Here is a 6,265-nt window from a genome sequence, read left to right as displayed (position 1 = left end):
AATTCCTAAATAAAGCCTAATTTTACAAAACGTTCACGCCACATATGAAAAAAGAGAACAAAGGAGGAAGGAGAGTGCGAATGAGAACCAGTGTGCAAGGGGAAGGAACGGTGCCGCGGAGCATGGTTGTAACAACCCTGATTTTCGAGTACGCGAGATCTTTTCTGAAAGTACGAATTTCTCCAGAAGATCAGTAAAGGGAACACCTCTGTTATATCATCAAGCATCTCAATCCTTATTGTCATCATGACATCTTTAAGCCAAAACCTCTTTTGAGGCAAGCTCGACAACGCGGCCACGGAGAACCTAGTTTTTGAACCATATCGGTTAGGAGTTTTGATTCTAGTTTTCGTAAATAGGCTCAGTTTGACGAACCGGACTCGATTCATGAGAGAAGAAAGATAATAGTATAATATTATCATTATATTAGTATTAGAAAATGCTTGAATGACATTATAGGGTTACCTGGTCTGTTTTAGTTAAAAACAGAAAATCGGTTTAACCGGGTTTACGGTTTACTGGTGCAGCTTAGCACCAGCACTCTCTGATGACTTTGGCAATGCTAAGGCCTCATCATACATGTTTTATTCTCATATTAAATATGTTACTAGTGTCATTTATGCTAGTAGCTCAGAAAATAATTTTTAGAGATGTTTTTACAAGTGTTCCGATACACCTAGTTTTAGTAGTTATACACCAGAGATATTTTAATATTATTTTAACCCACCTCCAAGCCAACCAATCACAACTCACCCTACACCCCCAAAACCCCCAAGGCTGCCTCATTTGCTCATTGTGGTCGAAAATCACCAAGAGAAAAAGGAGAGAAAGTTCTTGGTTCATAAATCTTCAAAGCTTGATTTCTTCTGAACCAAAACTCAAATCAAAACTCCGATTTCACCAAAATGACCCTCTCTTCTTCCTCTACATAACCATATAACATATCAAGGCTGGAAATAAGGTGAGATGGCTGTCTCCCTCCCTCTTCAATTCGGTTTTCAAGGAAAACCATGTAAACATGTGTTTTCTTGATGTTTTTCCTTAGGAATCATGCTTAACTTGACTTGAGGGCCAAGAAACGTGAATTTCCAGCAACTCTAAGGTGATATATCTCTTCCTAACATGCTGAGTGAGATTTGGTCAGTTGAGAGGTTTTGGATTTAAAGTTGTTCTTGATGTGATTTAGGAGGAAAAAGTGCTTAAGGACCACCTGAAAGTTTGATTGAATTAGGAGCAGCAAAACCAGGTAGGGTTTGACGAATTTAATCTTGATTGATTGTGTTTGAGTTGTGTGATTATGATATGGTTTGGCTGTGCTTGAAATTGATTGTTTGTATGAGTAATTCTTGTTGAAATTTTGGTGAAAAATTGATGAAATTTGATGAAATTCAAGCTATGAATGTGTGTTCTTATGGCTGCTGGAAAACGAAACCCTAGAGCTTAAATTGGGGTTCAATTTGTGTTGAAATCATGTAGAAAAGATGGGGTTTTAGTGGCTGCAATTTTATTTTGAATTATGGTAAAAATCGGTTGCTGAAAAGACTGAAAAACGGGTAAAAACAGAGAAAGAATTTGAAGAATATACGAAGAACATGAAGAACACTTTGAGTGTGGTGAAGAACATTGAAGAACAGGCCTTAGATCTTAAAAAGGGCAAGGAAGTAAAATTTTTGGTGTTTTAGGGGTTGTTTGGTAATTTCTGAAAGTTAGGGTGGTAAAAGTAGAAATATTAAAAGTTACGGGTGGTAAAAAGTGAATTTTAAAGGTTAAAAGTAAAAGTGAGTTAATTTTCGAAATTTTAATAATAAAATAATAAATAATAATAAAATATTAAATAATAATATTTAATTAAAAATAATATTTTAATAAAAATAATAAAATAATGCGGAAAAGGCAGTTTTCTGTAAAAGCTTTAGAAAGACAACTTTAAGTGCAGAATCTCATCATTACCTTCATAACACACTTAGGGAGTGGTAATAACATGTTAGTGAGGCAAAGATAAAGAAAAGATAAAAAGTTAAAGAAAAGATAAAAATCGAAGAAAAAGTCTGTAATGTTTTAATGACAGAAAAACAGATGGAATTAGTGAACGAACTAGGGCAACTTAGTTAGTACTTGAGTTGCGACTAGTGTTAGGTATAATATGAAAAGTTAAACCGTTTCAGTATAGACTTAATGAACCTATACTTGGGACAGGCAAACTATTCATACCGAGATTTACATAAGCTTTAAATACATATGTTAAGCAGAGAAACACAGAGAACAGAGTAATCAGAATAGAGTAGAGAAACACAAAAAATAGAGTAACCAGAGTAAAGTAAAGAGATAAAGAGAAAAGGAGTAATATAGATATATATGAAAAGAGTAATCAGAGAAGAGAAAAGAGATACAGAGAACAGAGTAATTAAAACAGAGTAAAGAGATACAGAGAAAAGGGCAACCAGAACAGAGTAAAGAGATATGTATGTATATTAGTTGCTTGATGCAACCCAGAGCTATATTTAATATATATTAGTTGCTTGATGCAACCCAGAGCTATATTTAATATATATTAGTTGCTTGATGCAACCCAGAGTTATATTTAATATATATTAGTTGCTTAATGCAACCCAGAGCTTCTGTAGGGAAACTAAGTTACCTACAGCTATTTTCCGCTTCCCCAGAGCAGAGCAGAGTATATATATCTTCCTGCAGTAAGCAGAGGCTGTCTCAAATGAGTGGCTATTATTATATGCGCATTTATTTAGGAACGGAAAATCGTATTCGGGAAATCGGGATTACTCGTGACCGGATAAATGTCGGGATTGCGGGCAGCCAACCGACACATGAGCTCATGGCCTGTGCTAGGGCTAGACATGCATCATTCTTGTCTGCGCATCATTCTCTGTTGCATTCCTTTCTGTGTGTAATCTATTTCTTTGTGTTTGTCTGCTTGTATGCTATTTCTGTGTTTTATTTTCTTGTATTCTTTTGTCTGTGTTCTGCTTTCTATTTTCTCTACTTTCTCATCCTATCTTTATCTTCTGTTTACTGCTTCGCTATATTATGTTATTCGTCTGCTAATCGACCCCAAATAAATGAACGTAACTAATAACCCCGACCCTACTAAGAACTCCCCAGTTCTTACCCCTTCTCTCTCCTTTCCCCCTTCAGATGGAAGCAAGAGTTTCTTTCCGTAGTTCGCTGACGACCGTTTGCAAAAAGGATTCCGCTCTAGGTAGTCTTCTGAGTCTAGGGTGAATCCCATTCTCTGTTTATATGTATATACTGTGAGACCAGCCAATGTCCGCACCCTGTTTGTACGTGAACTTTAACCTAAATCCTGTGTACGAGACTCCTGTTGTGTGGCTACTTGATGAGGTACCAGAGAGACGTCATATGGCAATGTCTGATCGTGCAGAGGAGTAACAAATGATGTTCTACCTTTTGATGATGTTCCACCTGACTTGAGTTTTGAAGACTTAGAACGTATGTTCCCTCGCTTTAGTAGTTTAGAGGGACTAGGTGAGTATAGAGTCTAGGCTAGCCTGGGTGCCAGCTTAGGGACCTCTTGAACAGGTCAGGACCTGGGATGTTGTATGTATATATATGTATACAGTTATTATCTAGCTATATCTAGGGGTGTTCTAACTAACAGTCTATATTCTAATAAAGGCTGAATCACCGAATGTTGTCAACTACTTGTGATGTGTTTATGTGTGGTTGTTTGTAACTGTTTTATATATTATTAGTTGTGAATTGATTATGAATGATACTATTTGTTAATCCAAATGTTTTCAAAAAAAAAAAGTACCTCGTAAAATAACTACGCTTTTAACAACGAATCAGGCTCATATGATAAATAATAGATAATAATTAGGAAGACAAGTTGGTAGCGCTCAGTTTCTAGTATGATCATGACGTACAAGAAATTGGGTCGTTACAATGGTGCTGCTGCTGCCGTCGTGCTACCTGGAGAGGAAGGAAGAGCCACGTCTGGGAGAGGAAGAACCAGAGGGAATGTCGAGCGAGAAGGAGGGGATGCCTCGTCGTTGCTGTGCTTCCATCACCACTGATTCGCCGCCGCACTTCGTCGCCGCCGCTGAAGCTTCCCTCACCGTCGTCGACACCGATTAGGGCAGAGGAGAGTGGAACGTGAGAGAGAGAGATGCACGGGATAGAGGAGCAGAAATGCCACAAGGAGGAGAAGGACGAGGTCCGTTCTCGCGTTGTTCTGATTCGCCATCGTCGCTGTCGCCGATTGGGGTCAAACCCGTTGCCGTCACGCCCTATAAGCTTTAATCCTTACTCTACTTCCATCGTTCTTCTTTCATTTCATTCTTTGGTTTATTGGCATTACTAACTTCAATTTTCATGGTTTTCATTCTGCAGAGTGTGAAAGAATCAAAGCTAACAAAGGGATGTGATGAAGTTTGTGTTAGTTTTCATAGTTAATTTATTATTCTTGTTTATACTGTGATTGTCTGTGACTGTCCGTGAGTGTTCTTTATTTTTTTCTTTAAGTGATATTCTTTTTTTTGTTGAAGTGTTCTTGTTTGCCTTTAATTTATATGCTTTGTTTATTGCCTCTTACATATATAATGAACACAAATGCATCCTTTTAATCCTGTAAAGAGTAGTTAATTAATTAGTACACATCAGGTTATGTTTGTGGGTTGTTTTGTGTCTTGGTTCTTTTTCTGGATTTGAGCATTGCTTATCATTTTTGTGTCTAGCTCTCTTATATGTAGTTGCCTATTAGCCTGAGAGTTAGTCATCTTGTATATTCACAACTACACTGATTATTCATAATGTTCTCCCTTTCACATTTTTTGTGCACAAAGCTTTGTCCATATATCTCTTTTGTGGTTCTGATTTATTCTCTGCTTTTGCATCGTATTGTATTACTGCACAAGCATTTTGGAAAGCATTCTAATCCATTTAACTATTCACTAGTATAATCGTAGTTTGTAAATACCTTATCTTTATTTTAACATAGTTGTCTTGAAATTGTTTCTAAGGTTCTTTAGGAAGACTTGACAAATGCTATTTCGTTGAATGATTCAAATAATGGGATTTTATCTGATTTTGGACTTTGATGTGTACACTAAGCAATCATCATTTGGTGCTTGTTCCCATTTGAACTACTGCTTTGGTATGAATTTATCAAGGGCTAAAAATATGACTTTTTTCTGTTATGAATTTTTTAATTTGTTATTTTGTTAATTGTTACTTCTTTTTGGGACTATACATAATCTTCTTGTCTATCACTTGTTTGGCAGAATATTTCAGCTCAGATAGATGGTGAAGAACAAAAAATTGCAAGTACTCATTCTAGCCCAGGACTATCTAGTCATGGAACTAATAGAAGAGCTGTATCAGTTTATGTTTAGTACTATATATACACCCATATGCAGAAAGGTATTCCTAACTATTAATTTATCATGCAACTGACTTTGGAGTGATTTATTAAGTGATAATATAGAGCATGTTGTCATTTTAATGCTGGACAAAATGAGTTACTAGAAGCCATGAGGTTGGATTCCATTGTTTTCATAATTCACATATAGTTTTCTTATGTTAAACAGTGACAAGTGATTCTTGCAAAAATATTCTATCATAATCTGGAAATAATTAGTATAAATGATCATAATTATTATGATTATTTAAGTTAATAGTGTGAGATTATGCATATTTTTTTAATAAATTGTTTTGTCAAAGTCTAAACTATACTCTTCAATTGTTACATCAATAGGTGGAAGCCATCAAAAGAATTGTTGAGTATGTTGCTCAACTAAAAAAGAGTTTGGAAAGGACATGGTAGGAATTTTAGAGTTCGTATTCATTGTTGAATAATACGAGTATAGTTTTTTATTTTTCCTGTGCATTTTTAAAGAAAAAATAAATCTTGTTTCTTAAGCTAGTGTTTTTTGTTTGGTGGTCTTTTCAGGTGTGTGGCACTTATTAGAAGCTTCTCCATGAGAAAGAAACTGTATGAGCATGATGGAGTTTGTAATTTGTAGTTTACATTTTGGAGATTTATAATTCCTTGTTTTTCTTATCCTATGTATCTATCTAGTTCGTTAGGGTTCTTCAATGTGTCTTGTTAGTTTGTACTTTAAAGTTTATATGTTTAGAATTTTTAAAACATTTTTAGTTAATGAAAGATATTTGAACTATCTATGTTATTATATATTATATAAATGTTGACTTATTGAGTAAATTAGTTAATATATTAATTAATTAAAAAAATAATATAATTTGGTAAATTATGTGTGTAATTTGT

The 6,265-nt window shown here is 35.1% G+C and overlaps 1 long non-coding RNA gene across 1 annotated transcript; it reads left to right on the top strand.

The window, feature by feature from the left end:
• Positions 1-809: 809 nt before the first annotated feature.
• Positions 810-5,801, top strand: LOC140175493 (uncharacterized). The gene is made up of 5 exons (XR_011866308.1): positions 810-961; positions 1,046-1,102; positions 1,187-1,246; positions 5,262-5,400; positions 5,735-5,801. It is a non-coding gene; the product is annotated as an uncharacterized lncRNA (long non-coding RNA).
• The last annotated feature ends 464 nt before the right edge of the window (positions 5,802-6,265 follow it).

Source organism: Arachis hypogaea, chromosome 10, assembly GCF_003086295.3.
Source record: "Arachis hypogaea cultivar Tifrunner chromosome 10, arahy.Tifrunner.gnm2.J5K5, whole genome shotgun sequence".
Classification (NCBI taxonomy): domain Eukaryota; kingdom Viridiplantae; phylum Streptophyta; class Magnoliopsida; order Fabales; family Fabaceae; genus Arachis; species Arachis hypogaea.
Note: the sequence above shows the minus strand (reverse complement) of the source record. Positions and strands in the feature narration are given on the sequence as shown.